Here is a 21,623-nt window from a genome sequence, read left to right as displayed (position 1 = left end):
AGAGCCATAGCAACGTGGGATCCGAGTCACATCTGCAACCTACACCAAGGCTCACGGCAACGTGGGATCGTTAACCCACTGAGCAAGGGCAGGGACTGAACCCGCAACCTCATGGTTCCTAGTCAGATTGGTTAACCACTGCACCACGACGGGAACTCCTGATCATAAAACATTTTCTAAAGGAAAGAACACCTGAGCTTAAGAGCAAACTATACAGACCATTGATTCAGACCTAGAGGATGTTTAAAAGAGAAACTTTTAAGGTAGCAATAAAGGGAACTACTCATTTTGGGGGGTTCACTAAAGTAGTCAACTCTTGCGTGTACAGCAGCCTACAAGATGTACATGTCAGTAGCTTGAAGTTCTACACAGACCACTCATCTGGGCTAGTCTTAATAATATGCCCAGCTGTAATAAATCTGCATGACGGCATTTAGGAGTTTCTCAATGAAATTCAAATTTATATATTTCATGAGTCTCCAAAAGCCATCAAAACCGTTTAATGAATGGACCACTACGGCCTTGTCGAAGTTGGAAGATTTGTGCGTCACGGTTGATGTGAATTAGCCGTGGGTTTTACTTCCATAAGCCACCACTTCCACCCCTTCATTCTTGTGTATATCATCTGATAGCAACCTTTTTGGCTACTGTACTTGCTTTATCTAAAACAGAGTTAGCAGTTCTCTTGGGGAAAGACTTTATCACTATTCTGATCTTCAAGAATAAAATACACATAGACATTTTCGTTATTTTCAAGAACGACCCAAAAGTTGACTTCTCCGTTGCGTCTTTCTAGGCCTCTGGTCAGAATTAATCTTACTCTTTCCCACATTCATATTTCACAACATTTTCTGAAAAACGGTCTCTTTCCCTCTACAGAGTTTGTATCTCATGACTCATCAGGAAAATAGATGTCTTCATTAAGTTGAACTGCAGGAGCATTAGAGACTAGGTTTCAGGTGGATTAACGGTTCAACTCAGTGTTCTCTATAGAGCAAGATCACAAGGGCTCTACATTGATCACTTGCTGTAATACCACAGTGAACTGACCACCAGGGTTCAATTAGGGACTGCCTCACTCTACCTAACAAATCAGGGCTTATAATTTCTAATATACGGCACCACCCTAACAATTCACTGAATGCTTGCTTCTTCAGAGTCATATGTCAAGTGTTTTTGCCAAACTAGTTTAATATATTCATATATATTCTACAAATACAAAGTTATCGATCAGCTAATTTACCTATCTACGATCATTCTTCTCTCCCTTTTGCTCATGTCTTCCCACTGTGAGAGTGTTGGAATAAAGGAAGAAAGCAAGGAAAATGTGGGTGACCTTCGACTACTTATGGCAATCTAGTACATGTCTCTGTATGTATCATAGAAGCAATGAAGCACGGATCGAAAGATAAGTAACCAATCGGTTCTTATAAATCACAAAGATATAAAATATGAGTGGAATAATTATGTAGAAGTGATATATAAAGAGCATGGATTTTAATGTTGACAGAGCAAAAATATCCTTTTACTACCTCAGTATGCCTTAATCTAACATATATATTATAGAGGAATATACGCTCAATTTAGGAACTTTATAAAATACTGAAAAGTGTAACAGTCACTCGAAATAACCACAGTAAGATAAATCCATAATGATACCACTAAAGGTAACAGCATTAACGAGATGGAGGTGTGGAGGTGTTCGTAAAATTTTTGCAGATTTGATTCTATAAATGGTACTAAGCACTGGAATTCATTCAGGTCTTTTATTTTTTGGCTGTGTATTTACTGGGCTAGTCATTTAACCCCTAACGATTTAGGGCTTAGTTTCTATTGGTAAAATACATGTTTTAAAATGTGGCATTAAGTGTAAATCAATGAGGTAATCTGTGTAAAGCTTAGCTTCTATAGCTAGGATAGGGAAAATGGTGAAAGTAGCAAAAATTCTTGTGATGACAAATTCTATCCTAGAGGGGCAAAGCTGGACAAAGTACGTTATAAACAAAACACACAGAATTGTGGCCCTAAGCAAAAAGCAAAGGCACAAATTATCTATATAATAACTACTTTATGCAGTTGAAATCTTTGGAAAGGATTTAGAATCAGTTAAATTATACTGGAAAGTAGGATTGAGCAGGGGAAAAAAAAAAAAAAAGCGCTTTAGCCATTTAGAAAATCTTTCTATTCCAAAACCAGACAAAGATAACACCAAAAAAGATAATTATCGGCCAATATCTTTGATGGACATAGATGCAAAAATTCTCAGCAAAATCTTAGCCAACCAAATCCAACAACACATCCAAAAAAGTATGCACCATGACCAGCAGGGTACATCCCAGGTTCACAAGGATGGTTCAACATACGCAAATCAATCAACGTCATACACCACATTAACAAACGATGTCAAAAATCATACGATCATCTCAATAGATGCAGAAAAAGCATTTGACAAAGTCCAACATCCATTCATCATCAAGACCCTCGCCAAAGTGGGTATAGAGGGAACATTCCTGAACATAATCAAACCCATTTATGACAACCCCACAGCAAATATAATACTCAAGGGGGAAAAGCCGAAAGCCTTCTCACTCAAATCTGCAACAAGACACGGATGCCCACTCTCACCACTGCGACTCAACACAGTTTTGGAAGTCCTAGCCACAGCAATTAGACAAACAAAAGAAATAAAAGGCATCCATATAGGAAGAGAAGAGATCAAACTGTCACTGGATGCAGACGACATGATACTATACATAGAAAACCCTAAGGACTCAACCCAGAAACTACTTGCACTGATAAAGAAATTCAGCAAAGTGGCAGGATATAAGATTAACCTTCAGAAATCAGCCACCTTTCCGTATACCAGCAATGAAATATTAGAAAAGGAATACAGGAATACAAAAATACAATACCTTTTAAAATTGCACCTCACAAAATCAAATACCTCGGAATACACCTGACTAAAGAGGTAAAGGACCTATATGCCAAGACCTATAAAACTTCAATCAAAGAAATCAAACAAGATGTAAAGAAATACAAAGATATTCCATGTTCATGGACTGGAAAAATCAATATTGTAAAAATGGCCATGCTACCCAAAGCAATCTACAGATTCAATGCTATCCCTATCAAATTACCCATGACATTTTTCACAGAACTACAACAAACAATCCAAACATTCAGATGGAACCACAAAAGACCCAGAATCGCCAAAGCAATCCTGAGAAACAAAAACCAAGCGGGAGGCATACCATTCCCAGACTTCAAGAAATATTACAAAGCCACAGTCAGCAAAACAGTGTGGTACTGGTGTCAAAACAGACAGACAGACCAAGGGGACAGAACAGAGAACCCGGAAATAAACCCTGACACCTATGGTCAATTAAGCTTTGGCAAGGGAGGCAAGAACATAAAATGGGAAAAAGAAAGTCTATTCAGCAAGCATGGCTGGGAAACCTGGACACCTGCATGCAAAGCAATCAAACTAGAACACACCCTCACACCATGCACAAAAATAAACCCCAAATGGCTGAAAGACTTAAATATAAGACAGGACACCATCAAACTCCTAGAAGAGAACACAGGCAAAACACTCTCTGTCATCAACATCATGAATATTTTCTCAGGTCAGTCTCCCAAAGCAATAGAAATAAAAGCAAAGGTAAACCCATGGGACCTCATCAAACTGAAAAGCTTTTGCACAGCAAAGGAAACCCAAAAGAAAACAAAAAGACAACTTACAGAATGGGAGAAAATACTTTCAAATGATGCATCCGACAAGGGTTTAATCTCTGGAATATATAAGCAGCTTATACAACTCAACAGCAAAAAAGCCAATCAATCAATGGAAAAATGGGCAAAAGACCTGAATAGACATTTCTCCAAGGAAGATATACAGATGGCCAGCAAACACATGAAAAAATGCTCCACATCGCTGATTGTAAGAGAAATGCAAATCAAAACTACCAGGAGATACCACCTCACACCAGTCACAATGGCCCTCATTCATAAGCCCACAAATAACAAGTACTGGAGGGGGTGTGGACAAAAGGGAACCCTCCTGCACTGTTGGTGGGAATGTGAACTGGTACAGCCACTATGGAGAACAGTTTGGAGATACCTTGGAAATCTATACACAGAACTTCCATACGACCCCGCAATCCCACTCTTGGGCATATATCCGGACAAAACTCTTCTCAGGAGAGACACATGCACCCGCATGTTCATTGCAACACTATTCACAATAGCCAGGACATGGAAACAACCCAAATGTCCATCAACAGATGAATGGATTCGGAAGATGTGGTATATATGCACAATGGAATACTACTCCGCCAAAAAAAAAAAAAAGAATGACATAATGCCATTTGCAGCAACATGGATGGAACTAGAGACTCTCATAGTGAAATGAGCCAGAAAGACAAAGACAAATACCATATGATAGCACTCATAACTGGAATCTAATATCCACCACAAATGAACATCTCCACCGAAAAGAAAATCATGGACTTGGAGAATAGACATGTGGCTGCCTGAAGGGAGAGGGAGGGAGTGGGAGGGATCGGGAGCTTGGGATTATCAGACACTACTTAGAATAGAGTTACAAGGAGACCCTGCTGAGCAGCATTGAGAACTATGTCTAGATACTCATATTGCAACAGAACATAGGGTGGGAAAAAAGGTACACATGTAAGAATAACTTGATCCCCATGCTGTACTGCAGGAAAAAAAAAAAAAAAGAAGAAAATCTTTCAAAAATGTTCATTCTAAACTTCCTTTTGCAAGAAGGGACATGCAACACAACTATAGTTTCTTACTCTGTTTTTTACTGTTAATTTTTTTTTTTTTCTTGGTCTGTTTCTGGCTGCCCCCGCACCATATGGCAGTTCCCAGGCCAGGGACTGAATCCAATCCCTATCAGCAACCTACACCACAGCTATAGCAATGCTGGATCCTTAACCCCCTGCACTGCACCAGGAATTGAACTGGCCATGGCACAGACACAAGCTGGATCACTGACCCACTGCGCCACCACAGGGACTCTCCATTGCTTAGTTTGAAAGGCTGTAAAAATTCCTAGCATCACTCTTCTGTAAACCCAAAACAGTTGGATAGGAACTTCATCTTGCACTCTGCTGCACATCAGAGATGCAAGTGGTGAGGGCTCTACCGGCGAACCTCCAGCCGCAAATAGGCAAAAATGACCCCATCTACAAAACAGAAACAGATCTGGCACGTGGAGAACAGACTTGTGGATGCTGCTGGGGACAGAGGAGGGAGTGGATGGATGGGGAGTGTGGGGTTGGAGTATACAAACTATTAAGTTTGGAGTGGATAAGTACTGGCGTCCGACTGTACAGCAGACGGAACTCTGTCCTGTCTCTTGCGTTACAACATGATGGAATATAACATGAAAAAAGAAGGAATATATATATATATATATATATATATACACATATATATATATATTCACACACACACACACATATACACAACTGGGTCACTTTGTTCAACAACAACTTCTTAAATATAACATGCTAAGTATTTGGACAGCTGTTCCCCTATTAACCTCAGGTGACTAACCACTCACCACTGTGGAGAGCATCACTGATGCTACCAATTTTATTAACCTGCTTGAATTCCTGCCAGTTTTCTGTGTTTTCTCCTATGTAAAAATTATCCTCAAGTACTTTTCTGTAATCTGAATGCGATCATCCGTATACATGCTGCTGACTGAAGAAATGTTTTCATATCGAGATACGAGGAAGTCATCCTGGATTTCACCTGATTTGGCCTGAACTTTACACTAACTAGAACACTCTTTCCCATGACCTGCCAAACATCCTTAGTACACCTGCTTTAACCACTAAAGGAAATAATGCACTAAAAACATCAAGATGGGGAGTTCCTGGAGTGGCACAGCGGAAACAAATCCAACTAGGCCCCGTGAGGTTGTGGCTTCACTCCCTGGCCTCGCTCAGTGGCTTCAGGATCTGGTGGTGCTGTGAGCTGTGGTGTAGGTCACAGACACGGCTTGGATCTGCCGTTGCTGGGGCTGTGGTGTAGGCTGGCAGCTGTAGCTCCAATTGGACCCCTAGCCTGGGAACCTCCATATGCAGTGGGTGTGGCCCTAAAAAGACAAAAGACAAAGACAAAAAAAAAAAAAAAAAGAATTGCGAGATGGAGCAACTGATTCAGGCATTCAAAGTGGAAACAGGTATCCATTGTGGATGTTGTTTCAGTCTTGTTCCTGCATCAAGGAGAGCTTTACTTTTCTGAACTACCTCAAACTCAAGAGTATCACCAGCCATTTGCAAAACACTCTCTTCTACCACCTACCAGCTGCAACTTTATGCTCTCTCTCTAAAGCCTATCAGTGTAACTATTCAAACATTTCGGACCCCAACCAATCCTCACTTAAAAAGGGCCCTTACTTCTTGCCTGTTCCAATCCTAACGCTTGACAGACAGCTTATGTACCTTTGCCATCTTTGCCTGCATAGGCCTCCCACATTCTGTAGTTCAGTGGAAACACAATTCCAATGCTTATTGAGGCTCTCTCTCCTAGGCTACAGTCTTCAGTGTACATCAGATAAAGCTCTCGTCTATTCCTATCACTGACTGGACACTGATGGTCTGTGTTGACGGCACTAACCTGAGAAAACACCCTTCCAGACTCATTTCCCACTGGCAGCTTTCGATGAAGCCCCAGACTAAGTTACACACGTTTTACTAATATCCTCATAATTGAATAAGCATATCTGACTGTAATTATCGGACATTCAACTATGACAGACCGAGCTTGTCTTTATCTAAATTTTTACTCTTATTTGAATACCCTAGGAGACATTTGGCACTTATGACGTGACCTTAATGTTTGTATGTGATCCTTAATACTCTCCGCTTTAAAACTGTATTATTTCTTAGAGAGAACCAAGGCTAGACATATACAACCTTTTCGTATAATTTTCTTTCATCTGCTAGATTGGGCTCTGGAAGGGAGATAATTTAGGTATTCCTAAGGAGGTTGGTTGGAAATCCTGTATTCCTTCACTTTGAAGAAGGTATTACAAAGGAATTGCAGTACTCTTCCAGGGCCTGAGAAACTAACAACTTAGCCCATCCAATTATACTCAGTACCATCCTCTTCATTGCTCACTAGATCATGTTGCTGAGGTTGAAGCATGCCTTAACCCTAAAGCAAACTGACCAATAAAAACATGCTTTCAATTAATGCTGAAGGCACAGGACCTTCAGTGTATAAGAAGCTACGCCGTGAAGCTGCACTAACAGACCATGCTAACGGCCAGACAAGCCTCCGTTTCCTCTAAAATTGGTGGCTGTGTGTTAGTTAAATAACTACCTACAGTATTTCTCTTTATGCTTAACATCTACTGAATATAGACTTAAGTAACTCCATTATTGCTATTACTCATCAGTGAAGCTGGAAAATGCCAACAGAATGTGGATAAGATGCTGAAAAAAGGACTCTGTTTTAAAACACAAGAAAATGATATGTCAGTTCCATTGTTCTTGAGGAACTTACCAGAAAACATAATATTCAATGTGAAGTAACACACAGCCAGTTTCAAAGACATGTGCTTTTGCACATAGAATCTCACTATATCTACGTCCTACAGAGTTCTCTCAATTTTCAAATTTCTGTCAAAGTACGTGAAAGCCACAGAAAATGTTCATGATTTTCTCAACAAGCCACGTTACAAATGCAGTGACAGAGGCCAAGTGATTAGAGATTACACTTAACTGAAGACTTTGTTAAAATATAATGTCTGGGGAGAACCTTTTTTGTTTGTCTGTTTGGTTGGTTTGGTTTTAGGGCTGCACCTGCTGCTTACGGAAGTTCCCAGGCCACGAACTTCCCAGCTACAGCTGCCGGCCCCTACCACAGTGGCTTCCGGCCTACACCACAGCACTTGCTGGTCCACACCACAGCCACAGCAGTGTAGGATCTGAGCCATGTCTGCAGCCTACACCACAGCTTGCGGCAACGCCAGATCCTCAGCCCACCCAGCGAGGCCAGGGATCAATGTCCTCTTGGGTACCGGTCGGGTTCATTACTGCTGAGCCACAAGGGGAACTCCCCGGTTAGACCCTTTGTGCCATTTATGCCAGATGAATTGCCTACCTTGGCATGAAACATCAACAGCTATGGCCACAGGCTCATTTGACAACCACTCTGTGTAACTTATGTTTTATGAACATGTACAATGAATAGACATGAACAACTTCTGTTAGTCAAGAACTATGAAATCTCTATCATTGTAGTGAAAAGCAGCGAACAATCTATAATTGTTCCTGACTTCACTGTTACTTCATCTTTGTAAGACCAGACAGGACCTGTCATTCGTATAAATGGCAGCTTTTATGTTACTAGAAAATTACTAATTTGGTAACATAGGTGTACATTTTGAAGGACATGTATTTCTTTTCAATTTGTGTTTGGCTTAAATCTAAAATCGCCCAGCCATGGTTCAGGACAGCCCCAGAGAATTTCAGACCTAAAACATGTACTATCAACTCATATTCCAGTGTCTGAGTTCAAAGTTCACAGTTTAATACGGGTTCCCAAATTTTAAAGAACTTCATCGGGGAGAAAAGAAGGTTAGAAGAAGTTATTGGAGGAAGACCTTAAAGTCTGTATAGTGGTTCAGGCAACGATACAGTACTTGAGATTGAGTCTCGATTGCAATAGCCTTGGAAAATTTTTACCACTGACACTTTTTGATAATTTCATGCACAAATCATTTTCCTTGCCATACTGTTGAGTATGGGTCAGCCCCATTGTATCTGCATTGCAGCACCACCAAAACCAAAGAGGCACAGAAGTGACATGGTCCTCTCATTACACTGAATATAAGCTAGTGATTGATACCATGAACACAGGAGCAAACAAATGACAAAGTATGAATTAAGTCATGGGTTCCAGCCATCCCATAGCCAGCAATCTCTTTGCCACATGGGATTCTATAAAATCGCATAGCACAAATTGAATGTAAGGGCCTACTCATGTGCCTTGTACTAATTAGGATACTGGTCACTAACTTCAACAGAGGCTCAATAGAAATCTGAGCTGGCGAGGCATTCCAGAAAGGTAAGATGACAAGATCCCAAAAGGCACAGCTTCTTTTGAGAATTCTATCTCCAAAAATGAACAAATGCACATTTCAGAAGTAACATTATGGAGAGGTCACCCCTCAGTTCTCTTCATTTAAAAAATTAATACAGAATAAGAAAGAAGAGTAAATTCAGAGGGAGGTCAGAAATAACGGCAAGGAAAGAAACTAATAAACAGAGTGATTAAATGAATCCATAATGAAATATAAAGTTAATAAACCATCACTGATGTTTGCGTTGAAGATAGTGATATGGAGGATTTCCAATCGTGGCTCAGTGGTTAAGGAATCCGACAAGGAAGCATGAGGTTGCGGGTTTGATCTCTGGCCTTGCTCAGTGGGTTAAGGATCCAGCATTGCTGTGAGCTGTGGTGTAGGCCGCAGACTCGGCTTGGAGCTGGCAGTTCCTGTGGCTCTGGCAGAGGATGGCGGCTACAGGTCCAACAAGCCCCCTAGACTGGGAACACCATATGCCACAGGAGGAGATCTGGAAGCGGCAAAAAGGAAAAAAAAAAAAAAAAAAAGAGTAAAATTGAATCCTAAAATAAATCAATACGAAACATTCATATCAACATTAAACCATTTTATTTATATTATTTCTAAAAGGACAGAGACATTTAAGCGGTATAAAATATTAACTAGATACGTTTGTTACATTTTTAAATAGCAGTCTTCAAACGAAAAACGGCAGGTTCCATACATACATTTCCTGCTGCTGTCTCACAAAATTACCCAAAAACTTAAAGGAAACATTAAAAGGGAATGATTCCATAAGGACAAAGATAATGGATAAAAGGGTAACAATGACAGTCATATTTTGCAATCAAAAGTATACTAAAAGGAAAAATCGTAAACTCATGTAGCAATTCTGAAAATGTCTAGCAGGGGGGACAGTGCCAACAGGTAGTCCAAAGCCGCATGCTCTTGTAACGCAGAAGTATTCAAGAACTGGAAGCACTGTATACATTTGAAAATGAGGCTCACACTGTAGCTGAAAGTCAGACTGGTTGTACCTTTTGAGGAGAAACCTTTTTTCCCGTATTTCCTTGCAATCCTCAGAAGAGCAGAATAATATTTTGGTCTCCTGGGGGTTCCTGGACCAAGGGTCCTGCCTGGGGAACTGAGGCAAGCTAGCTCAGAGGACTAACCTGAGAGGGTCTGCCTTATGTAAGGTGTAGGCAGAAGCCTGATTTCTAGGCCTGTGCCCCACCCCCCTCTCGTCCTGGCAGATGTTCCAGGTTCAGGTCCCTCCTCAGCTCCACACACAACAGCCAGGAGTCGAGCTCTCCAGGGGGGTGGGGGGCACAGTCCCCTGCCAGCAGACAGTCACCCTCAGTCAAAAAGGGCAGGGGGACTCCTTACACCTCCGTCACATTTATAAAATAAGAATGACATTTTGTGCTTCCAGCAGAAGCTCCAGGCCCTCGGAAAGGCTGCCTGGGACAGCATTTGAGCCTCTTCTTCACACAGGCATTACTGAACTATACAGCTAATTTCTAGTCTATAGCATTTATACCTAACCACCTCAGTGAACCAAGCTTGAAGGAATTTAAAAGGCAATTTAGCTTAAACACAAAAATAACTATTTTATCTGGTTGGAAATGTTTAAGGATGTTTTTCTTTTCACTTCGACACACGCACTCATGCTTCTCCCAAAGAGGATGGGCGTGGCAGCCAGGCTCTTGGGCCTGGGGTACGTGGTTTTGGAAAAAAGGAAGAAGAAAGGAAGGGGCGGGGGGAGTAAGATACGGTTTTAAAATGTTGCTTATTACTTAAACGCTTTCTAACTTATACGATGGGTGATCTAGCCTGCCATGAGGTTAGGCAGATGGGCAAAGAAAAAAAGTGGCCCCATCCTCCTAGGCCGCCAGCCCTGAAGGTCAAAACACCAACTGAAAAGTCAAGACTCAGCGCGCGCGTGCACACACGCACATGCACACACACACACAAACACAGGAGAAAAGACTCAGGACTTGGAGCCATCAAGTGGTGCTACTTTCCACATTCAAATAGCGAGGCCCCAGAAACTTAAACAGTTCAGTCCAGCACTACCAACATGCTACCACTGATACAATTCAATTCTTCCTTCAATCTTGACTCAAAGAGCAATGAACAGCAGAATCCGGCATAGTAATACAGGACATAGCATATGTTTAAACATACGATCCCGGAGAGGCAGACAAGTCCAGCGAGGCCAACAGGGAAGGTGGACAAGGAGGCAGCTGAAAGCTGTGGTCGGCATCCTGCCTGTTCCAAGAGCTTCCCTCTCCCAGAGTGACAGGTCACCCCTCCATCTGCCAGGCTAACAGTCCTGAGCCACCAAGCTCGTGGGGGCCAAACTGGCAGAGAGGGTTGGCGATGAAACAGAGGCTCCGACTTGAGGAGCAGCACCCACTGGGGTATCCAAGGCAAAGCTAGACTCAGGATCATTTCAAAAGGAATTGATCCTGCAAGCAGTCGGTGACAGACAAAGCAGCAGGAATGGAGACCCTGAGTCCTCTAATGGGACAAGATGGGGAGACGCACCTTGCATAGCCAAGCCAAGCAAGGTAAAGCTATAGGGATAAGCGCTTCCCCCAAGCCCATCAAATGCATATCAGAGATGCAAGGGGTGAGGTCTCTACCTGCCACTCTCCAGCAGAGCTGGCTCTCAGGGAAACGCTGGCAAGGGAGCTGCCTCACTAAGCGTATATACCACGCGAGCCTCAGGGAAGGAAGCGAGCGATATGTTCAGCTGTTTCTTCAGTTCTCGCCAGCCTCACCAGTGCAACTGTTCAAGTAAGGTCACAGGCTTCGGCCCGGCCACCCTTCCTGCCTTCCCATCCCCCCAGAGGCCTGGGCCTTCTGCTTCCTGCAAGACAGGGAGCAGCCTCTGCACCTGCCACTCCTCCTCCCCGCCCCATGGCTGAAGCAGGACTGGTTCAGAGATCTCAGCTTTATGGAACGAGAAGGTGAGAGGCACTTTCTGGCAGGTGCCAAGGTCCAGTTGTTGGCAGGAGGGGTAAGGAGGGGGGTAAGGGCCAGGGGCTACTTCTTGCTAGTGTGCTGCCTCCGGGCCTGTAGCTGTGGCCAAGCCCCTGGGGGCTTGGGTCCCGCACCAATGGAAAAGGAAGGTCCTTTTCTAACAAAGCCCTGGATGGGTGTTGAGGACGCCCCAAAGGAGAGGCTGCTGCCTGATGTGCCCACCCCAGGGCCAGGGGTGCTCTGACCAAAGGTGGGCGTGGAGGCGCCTCCAAACACAGGTTGGCTCTCTGCAGTGCAGGCCACATTGAGGCCAAAGGATGTGTTCTGGCTGGGTGCACCCAGGCTCTTCTGACTCAAGCCTCCCACAAAAGGAGTCGTGCTGCCAGCGGTCCCACTCTGTCCTGCTCCGGAGCCAAAGGCTCCTGAGGCAGAGCTGGTGCCTGGCGAAGCCACACTGAGCCCAAAGCCTCTGCTGCCAGACGGTGGGGCTGCCCATCCCCCAAATGTGAAGGGAGATGGTGTCGTGCTACTGGAGCGACTGGCCCCACTGCCGGTGGTCTGGGCTGTAGCTCCAAAGCCAGAGGTGGTGGCTGCACCAAAGGAGAAAACGGCTGTGGTGCTGCCAAAGGCTGGCTGGGGGCCGGCAAGGGTGCCCGAGGCAGAGGCTGTGGCTTTCAGGCCACCAAGAGTGGACTGTGTGGTGCTGCCAAAGGCTGGCTGGGCTGCGGCTAGAGTGGCAGTCGGGGCGGGGGCTGCAGAGTTTTCCAACGTGAAGGAGCTGCACAAGCTGGGGACAAGGGATGGCTTGGCAGCCCACTGCTGCTGCCCATCAGTGGCCCCAAACCTGGGCTGGGCGTTGGATCCTGGCTTGGCACTTGAGCCAAAGGGAACGCTGATGGCTGGGCGGGGGGTGCTACTGAATGTCAGCGTGGCCTGGCTGGTGTTCGCTGGGGCAGAGGCTGGAAGGCTGCTGCCCAAATCACTAAAGCCAGCAGTGGTAGAGCTGCTGCTGCTGCTGCTGCTGCTGCTGCTGGCCACTGCCTGAGGGGCACCGGGAAGGGACTGGCCAAAGCTGGTGACTGCTCTTGAAGGAGGCATGGTGGGAGGCTTACCAAGCTGGACTATGGAGCTGGAACCCACAGCTGGGTTTGTGAAGCTGCCACCAGAGGCAGAGGGAGTCCCAAAGAGGACGGGCTGGGAGGTGGAAGCGGTGGTGCTAGTCACGCTGCTCAGGGTGCTGGTCATGCTGCTCACACGGAAGCTGAACACGGGCTTCAGAGCAGAGTCTACGGAGGTGCCACCTGTGGTCGCAGCAGCCACTGCAGAGGTGGCACGGGTCTGGCCAGGGAAGAGAGGGGCGCTCATAGCACCGGCTGGAGGAGCTGCCTGCTTGAAGAAGGGAGTTACTATGGGCACGGATGCAGGGGCCTCCCTGGTGTGAAAGCCAGGTTTAAAAGTGCGGGACGGGCTGCGGGTACTTGCGGGGAGGGCTGAGCTGGAAGATGTGGTGGCTGGGACCTTGGAAGGGCTAGAGGGCAAGGGGCCCTCGTTCTTGCTTTTAGGAGGGGGCCAAAAAATGGGATCGAGCACGGGAGATGGTGAAGACACAGCAGGAGCTGCAGAGGCAGGAGGCTTAGCAGGTGAGGTGCCCAGCATTCCACAAGGAATGTTCTGCTTGGGAGGGGGAGGGGGGGCCGACAAGGCTTGGGAGTTGGCAGACGTCTCAGCCTCAGGGGCTGGAGGTGACTTGGTGTGAGTGACTGGTCCTGTGGAAGAAGCGGGGGTAAGGGTGCCGCCACAGAAAACAGCTGTAGGTTTGCAGTCCGAGGAGGTGCCCGCAAGAGGCCTTGACTGTGAAGAGCCAAGAGGGGCCAGAGGGCCGGGTGTCTTCGGAGGCGAATGGGCCACAGGGCTTGCCATGCCAGCAGACATGGGGGGCGATGGTAGGCCTGGGGAATCCTGCTGCTTCTTCAAGCTCTTCAACAGTGGGCTAGGGCTTGGGGCTGGGAGGGAGGTTTCGGTGGCAGGAGTCCCAGCAGTAGGCAGGCTGAAAGAGACCGGAGGCTGACCGGTAGGTGGGTTCTCAGGGACAGCGCTCAAGGCAGTATCAGTCTTATCCTCCAAGATCTCGCTGAACCATTGTGACAAAGCTTTCTTTTCCAAGTCTAAGTCTTCCGCAGTGACTGAATACCCAAGCTGGGGAGGTGGAGGCAAGGTCAGCTGCTCCCCTCGCCAGGACCGCAGCAGCTGCACCTTCCGCTTACGCTGCCCTGAGCTACCAGGTGTTGGTGGAGAACTCCACGAGTCCTGTTTCTCCCTTGTGGTGGTATCGGCAACTTCTGCTCCCCGGGACTCCTTGTCTGTTGTGAATGCAGTTGAAGAAGCAGAATGATGAGAAAGTTCCTCTTCTCTTATTTTCTTTGCTGGCCTCGCTAGAGCCTGGGAGCAGGACGAAGCTGGCCTGGAGAAGGGGGATGACCTAGGACCACTCCTCTTCCGCAGCTGAGAGAGACCTCCAGTAGAACTGTAAGAACTGGTGATGGCATTGCGCCTGGAGATGGGCATGCCGCCTGAGTACGTGCTGGCCAAGGAGCTCAGAGAAGAGGTGCGTGACCTCTTATTTAAGTGGGCATCTGAGCTCTGGGGACTGAGACCTCTCTTCAGAGACCCAGGCTTAGGCACAAAAGAGGCAGGGATTCCATTGGCCGCCAGCGGCTCAAATGCTGAATGTCCACGTCCACTGCTGTCCTGGCGCCTTCTCTTTTCTTCCTGGCCATCAGCCAGTATTTGGTCTTCCTCCTTCACCGTCCTTTTCTTCCTCGCTCTGAGGGCACTCAGCACAGTCTCCTTTGCACATGGGTCTGGGGCACTAGCTGATGGGGAGGACACGGTTGAGCTGCTACTCTGCTCTGATAGCAGGGGACGAATCCACTTGCTATCCGGAGGAGCAATCCTCACTCTCACTGGGCTGCACACCACTTTGGAATTGCGAGCAGAGAGCACAGTCTTCCTGTGACAACTATTCCAGCACACCGTGGGAAGGACCCCCAGCGAGGCATAGTGGGCCTGCTGGATTGGGTATCTCCTTCGAGGTGTTATTACAAACCGATGTGCTACAGGGCCACAACCCCGGAGGGCCGTTCTCCTAGAGGGTCGGGGAAGAGGAGTGGGTAGGGAGGGGTGAGTATGAACCCCGGGGGTATGGCCTGATGGAGCTGGCGGCGGCGGCGTGGGGCGGGTGGGCGGGAGGCGGCCAGGCCTCTCCCGCAGGTCCCTGGCCTCCGAGGTGGAGGCAGGCTGCGGGGGGGCGGGCTTGCCTAGGTAGTTGCCCATGAGGAACAGATGAGCGCGGGTCCAAGTCCTTGGAAGAGGCGCGGAGGCTCTAGGAGACTTCCGTTTACTGCTGACTACGCCGGAGGCAAGGTGAGCAGTGTTCCATGGCAGCGCGCCTTCAGAACCAGCGAGGTTCGGAAGGCGCGTGAACCTCGGGGGGCTCGCGGCGCAGGCCCCACCAGGCCGCGGTAGCCCCGACAGCTAGCCAGGCCAGCGTAACCGCCACCCCCGCGGGCACCAAGTACAGCACGAGGCCCAGCAGCCACAGGCCCAGCAGCGCTGCCCCTGCCCCTGGCAGCACCAGCCTACAGACCCAAGGTCCCTAACACTGGCTATCAACCTCCGCTCCACAGGTTGCCTCCTGCAGTCACCGCAGCTGCTGCAGACACCGCGACTCCGCAGCAAGGGTAGCCCCAGAATAAATAATAATAACAAACAGTCAAAAATAAAACCCCCAAAACAAATGTGCATGCACTAGATATACTTGAGTGAAAATAATCACATAGGTAAGATACAGACACATATACCTATATCATAAAAATGCTTGGAGAATGTCAACTTTAGGATAATGCTACACAGGCAGGGGATGAGGCTATCAATGAAGACAAAAGGGGAACCTCAGTGGGATGTACTGTACTTGATTTTACAACACTTTCCAAATCTGAAATAGACCTAAGTAACATGTTAAGACATGTTAAACATAATCTCCATATGATGAATGATTCATCGTCTATGTATTTCTATCTATGGTTGAAATAATGAGAAAGTGGAGAAACATGTACTACATGTCTGTATGTTAAAATGTTTAGAGGATTCAGAAAAGAACACAAATAAAACACTATATTTACATAGATAGACAGGTAAATAGTCTAATATATTCGACCAAAATAATAGTCTTTGGTGCCCCACAGTTTTAAAACTTCCAAAGGAAGGATTACTTGTTCCCTCATTTGACTACATGACTTGTAATCATTCAGATGATTCCATCTGAATGGTTAAAAAGAAACCAAATGAGGTCATCTCATTCGAATGTAAATTAGTACAGGCATGGTGGAAACCAGCATGGAGATTCCTCAAAAAGTTAAAGAAAAAAAAAAAAAATACCATAGGATACAGCAATTTCAAACTGAAGGAAATGAAATCAGTACTTCAAAATGATATCTGCACTCCCATGTTCACTGCAGGAACATTCACCGTAACCAATATAAGAAAACCAGGTAAGTGCCCAACAACAGATGAATGGATAACAAATGTGTGTGTGTGTGTGTGTGTGTGTATTATCCAGCCTTAAATGCCCAAGAGATCCAGCCACTTGCAGCAAAAGAGATGAACCTGGAAGACCTGCTAAATCACATAAACCAAACACAAAAAATAGAATGATCTCACTCATTTATAGGATCCAAAAGTTGAATACATAGAAGCAAAGACTAGAACAGAGCTCACCAGGGGCAGAGAGGTGGGAGAAATGAGCATATGTTGGCCAAAGGACACACACTGCACCTATGTAGGAAAAATTAAGCTCGAGCGCCAAAGCAGAGTATGGTAACTATAAATTAGACCAAATGGTCCTAACAGGCATACATAGATATTTCTACGCAACAGAACAACAAACACTCTTCTCAAGTGCACAGAGCACATTCCTTAGGATAGATCATATCATGAGCCACATCATGTTAAACTTTCACAAATTTTAAAAGATTTAAAACTATAGCAACTTGTTCACCCATGATGGATAAGACACTAAAAAACAACAAGAGGAATGCTGGAAAGTTTACAAACATACAGAAACTAAACAACACAACTCGGAACTACCAATGGGTCAAATAAGAAATCCAAAGATTTACAACAAAATAACCTGTTGTAACCTGTTGTTCATTTAAACAAATGAAAACAGAAACGCAATATACCAAAACATAGAGGATGCTACAAAAGCAGTTCCTACAAGGAATTTTATATTGATACAAGCAAATGTTAAGAAGAAAACATCTTGGGTTCCCGTCATGGAACAGTGGATACAAATCCGACTAGGAACCATGAGTTTGCACGTTCGATCCCTGGCCTCGCTCAGTGGGTTAAGGATCCCATGGTGCCCTGAGCCATGGCATAGGTCACAGATATGGCTCGGATCTGGCATTGCGTTTGCTGTGGTGTAGGCTGGCAGCTATAGCTCCGACTGGACCCCTAGCCTGGGAGACTCCATATGCTGAGGGGGTGGCCCTAAAAGGTTTTGTTTTGTTTTGCTTTGTTTTTTTATGTAAGAAAGAAGAAGGAAAGAAAAAAATCTCCATTAAATACCTGAACATTTCAATTCTTTGAAGTTGCTTTCAAGGAATCAGAAACAGGAACAAGCTAAGCCCAAGCTTAGAAAGGAAGGAAGGAAATATAAAAGATCAACATGGGAAAAAATGAAATAGAACGAGACGGCCATAACCAACCACCAATCAAACAACAACAACAACAACAAAAGAAATAAAAGAACTGTTTGGAAAGATAAATATAATGACTACTCATCTCTCAAATATGGCATGAATGAACCTATATATTAAAGAGAAACACTCTCACAGACACTTGGAGCAGACTTGTGGTTGCCAAGGGGGTTGTGGGGAGGGAGTGGAATACTTGGGGAGTTTGGGGTTGGGAAATGCAAACTACTACATTTAGAATGGATAAGCAATGAGGTCCTATGGATAGCACAGGGAATTATATCCAGTCTCTTGGGATAGAACATGATGGAAGAGAGTATTAGGAAAAGAATGCATATGTGTATATATGTGTATGGGTGTGTGTGTGTGTATACACTATGCTGTATAGAAAAAACTGACACAATGTTATAAATCAACTATGATTTTAAAAAAACTTTAGACTAAGAAAAAGAGAGAAAATTCAAAAAAATTAGAAATGAAAGAGGAGACGCTAGAGAAAAACATATGCTAAAGACATAGTGCACTATAGGCAAAAAAGACATTTAGAAGTAGTCTTTAGAGAAAATCTTCCCGATCCTTGTGAAAAGTGTTGCTACCACTTTTGTTAGACACACCTCCCACCTTAACCCACTCCAAACCAGCTCCATGGTCCTGCCTAAGGCGCTGATACTATTTGGAAGTGACCATGGAAAAATCAATGTCCATGAATGTGGTCAAAATTCAGTAAGAAAGAACTGAGTTGAAAATAAAACATTTGACAAAATCGAGCACTGATTTATGATGAAAATTCTCCATAAACTAAACCTAGAGATATGAAAATATGTGGAACAGAATATGGGAAAGCTAGAGTTAAAATCATATTTAATGATGAGAGGCCAAATACTTTTTCCTTAAGATCAGGAAAAAGACCTTACCACTCTTACCACTTCCACTCAGCATTGTACTGGAGCATCTCGCAGCGCAACATGTTAAGGGGAAAATTAATAAATGGAACATTAACTAGGAAAGAATAAAATCTGCCTTTATCCACAGATTGTAGGACTTTAAAGAAAAACACGAAGGAGATCTATTTAACCCATTCTAATCTATTCCATAATGGTTGGGGCAGGGCTTCTGATCATAAAACATTGTGTGTGTGTGTGTGTGTGTGTGTGTGTGTGTCTTTTTGCTGTTTCCTGGGCCACTCCCGCGGCATATGGAGGTTCCCAGGCTAGGGGTCAAATTGGAGCTGTAGCCTCCGGCCTATGCCAGAGCCATAGCAACGTGGGATCCGAGTCACATCTGCAACCTACACCAAGGCTCACGGCAACGTGGGATCGTTAACCCACTGAGCAAGGGCAGGGACTGAACCCGCAACCTCATGGTTCCTAGTCAGATTGGTTAACCACTGCACCACGACGGGAACTCCTGATCATAAAACATTTTCTAAAGGAAAGAACACCTGAGCTTAAGAGTAAACTATACAGACCATTGATTCAGACATAGAGGATGTTTAAAAGAGAAACTTTTAAGGTAGCAATAAAGGGAACTACTCATTTTGGGGGGTTCACTAAAGTAGTCAACTCTTGCGTGTACAGCAGCCTACAAGATGTACATGTCAGTAGCTTGAAGTTCTACACAGACCACTCATCTGGGCTAGTCTTAATAATATGCTCAGCTGTAATAAATCTGCATGACGGCATTTAGGAGTTTCTCAATGAAATTCAAATTTATATATTTCATGAGTCTCCAAAAGCCATCAAAACCGTTTAATGAATGGACCACTACGGCCTTGCTGAACTTGGAAGATTTGTGCGTCATGGTTGATGTGAATTAGCCGTGGGTTTTACTTCCATAAGCCACCGCTTCCACCCCTTCATTCTTGTGTATATCATCTGATAGCAACCTTTTTGGCTACTGTACTTGCTTTATCTAAAACAGAGTTAGCAGTTCTCTTGGGGAAAGACTTTATCACTATTCTGATCTTCAAGAATAAAATACACATAGACATTTTCGTTATTTTCAAGAACGACCCAAAAGTTGACTTCTCCGTTGCGTCTTTCTAGGCCTCTGGTCAGAATTAATCTTAATCTTTCCCACATTCATATTTCACAACATTTTCTGAAAAACGGTCTCTTTACCTCTACAGAGTTTGTATCTCATGACTCATCAGGAAAATAGATGTCTTCATTAAGTTGAACTGCAGGGGCATTAGAGACCAGGTTTCAGGTGGATTAACTGTTCAACTCAGTGTTCTCTATAGAGCAAGATCACAAGGGCTCTACATTGATCACTTGCTGTAATACCACAGTGAACTGACCACCAGGGTTCAATTAGGAACTGCCTCACTCTACCTAACAAATCAGGGCTTATAATTTCTAATATACGGCACCACCCTAACAATTCACTGAATGCTTGCTTCTTCAGAGTCAAATGTCAAGTGTTTTTGCCAAACTAGTTTAATATATACATATATATTCTTCAAATACAAAGTTATCGATCAGCTAATTTACCTATCTACGATCATTCTTCTCTCCCTTTTGCTCATGTCTTCCCACTGTGAGAGTGTTGGAATAAAGGAAGAAAGCAAGGAAAATGTGGGTGACCTTCGACTACTTATGGCAATCTAGTACATGTCTCTGTATGTATCATAGAAGCAATGAAGCACGGATCTAAAGATAAGTAACCAATCGGTTCTTATAAATCACAAAGATATTAAATGTAAGTGGAATAATTATGTAGAAATGATATATAAAGAGCATGGATTTTAATGTTGACAGAGCAAAAATATCCTTTTACTACCTCAGTATGCCTTAATCTAACATATATATTATAGGGGAATATACGCTCAATTTAGGAACTTTATAAAATACTGAAAAGTGTAACAGTCACTCGAAATAACCACAGTAAGATAAATCCATAATGATACCACTAAAGGTAACAGCATTAACGAGATGGAGGTGTGGAGGTGTTCGTAAAATTTTTGCAGATTTGATTCTATAAATGGTACTAAGCACTGGAATTCATTCAGGTCTTTTATTTTTTGGCTGTGTATTTACTGGGCTAGTCATTTAACCCCTAACGATTTAGGGCTTAGTTTCTACTGGTAAAATACATGTTTTAAAATGTGGCATGATGCGTAAATCAATGAGGTAATCTGTGTAAAGCTTAGCTTCTATAGCTAGGATAGGGAAAATGGTGAAAGTAGCAAAAATTCTTGTGATGACAAATTCGATCCTAGAGGGGCAAAGCTGGACAAAGTACGTTATAAACAAAACACACAGATTTGTGGCCCTAAGCAAAAAGCAAAGGCACAAATTATCTATATAATAACTACTTTATGCAGTTGAAATCTTTGGAAAGGATTTAGAATCAGTTAAATTATACTGGAAAGTAGGATTGAGCAGGGGAAAAAAAAAAAAAAAAGCGCTTTAGCCATTTAGAAAATCTTTCTATTCCAAAACCAGACAAAGATAACACCAAAAAAGATAATTATCGGCCAATATCTTTGATGGACATAGATGCAAAAATTCTCGACAAAATCTTAGCCAACCGAATCCAACAACACATCCAAAAAAGTATACACCATGACCAGCAGGGTACATCCCAGGTTCACAAGGATGGTTCAACATACGCAAATCAATCAACGTCATACACCACATTAACAAAAGATGTCAAAAATCATACGATCATCTCAATAGATGCAGAAAAAGCATTTGACAAAGTCCAACATCCATTCATGATCAAGACCATCGCCAAAGTGGGTGTAGAGGGAACATTCCTGAACATAA

The 21,623-nt window shown here is 44.3% G+C and overlaps 1 protein-coding gene and 1 pseudogene across 5 annotated transcripts in view; both read right to left on the bottom strand.

Annotated features, from left to right (window-relative positions):
- LOC110255677 (uncharacterized) overlaps window positions 1-21,623 on the bottom strand; it is a 1,749,062-nt gene that overhangs the window by 864,915 nt on the left and 862,524 nt on the right. The window lies entirely within an intron of this gene.
- On the bottom strand, window positions 9,700-15,430 carry LOC110258842 (nuclear envelope pore membrane protein POM 121C pseudogene; annotated as a pseudogene). The gene has a single exon (XR_014818227.1). The product of XR_014818227.1 is annotated as a nuclear envelope pore membrane protein POM 121C pseudogene (transcript).

The sequence above is a fragment of the Sus scrofa genome, chromosome 10, assembly GCF_054392235.1.
Source record: "Sus scrofa isolate SSC_HxYL_T2T_F1_AM1 chromosome 10, Sscrofa_HxYL_maternal_Yorkshire_Landrace_v2.0, whole genome shotgun sequence".
NCBI classification, from domain to species: Eukaryota; Metazoa; Chordata; class Mammalia; order Artiodactyla; family Suidae; genus Sus; species Sus scrofa.
This window is presented reverse-complemented; position numbering and strand designations above follow the sequence as displayed.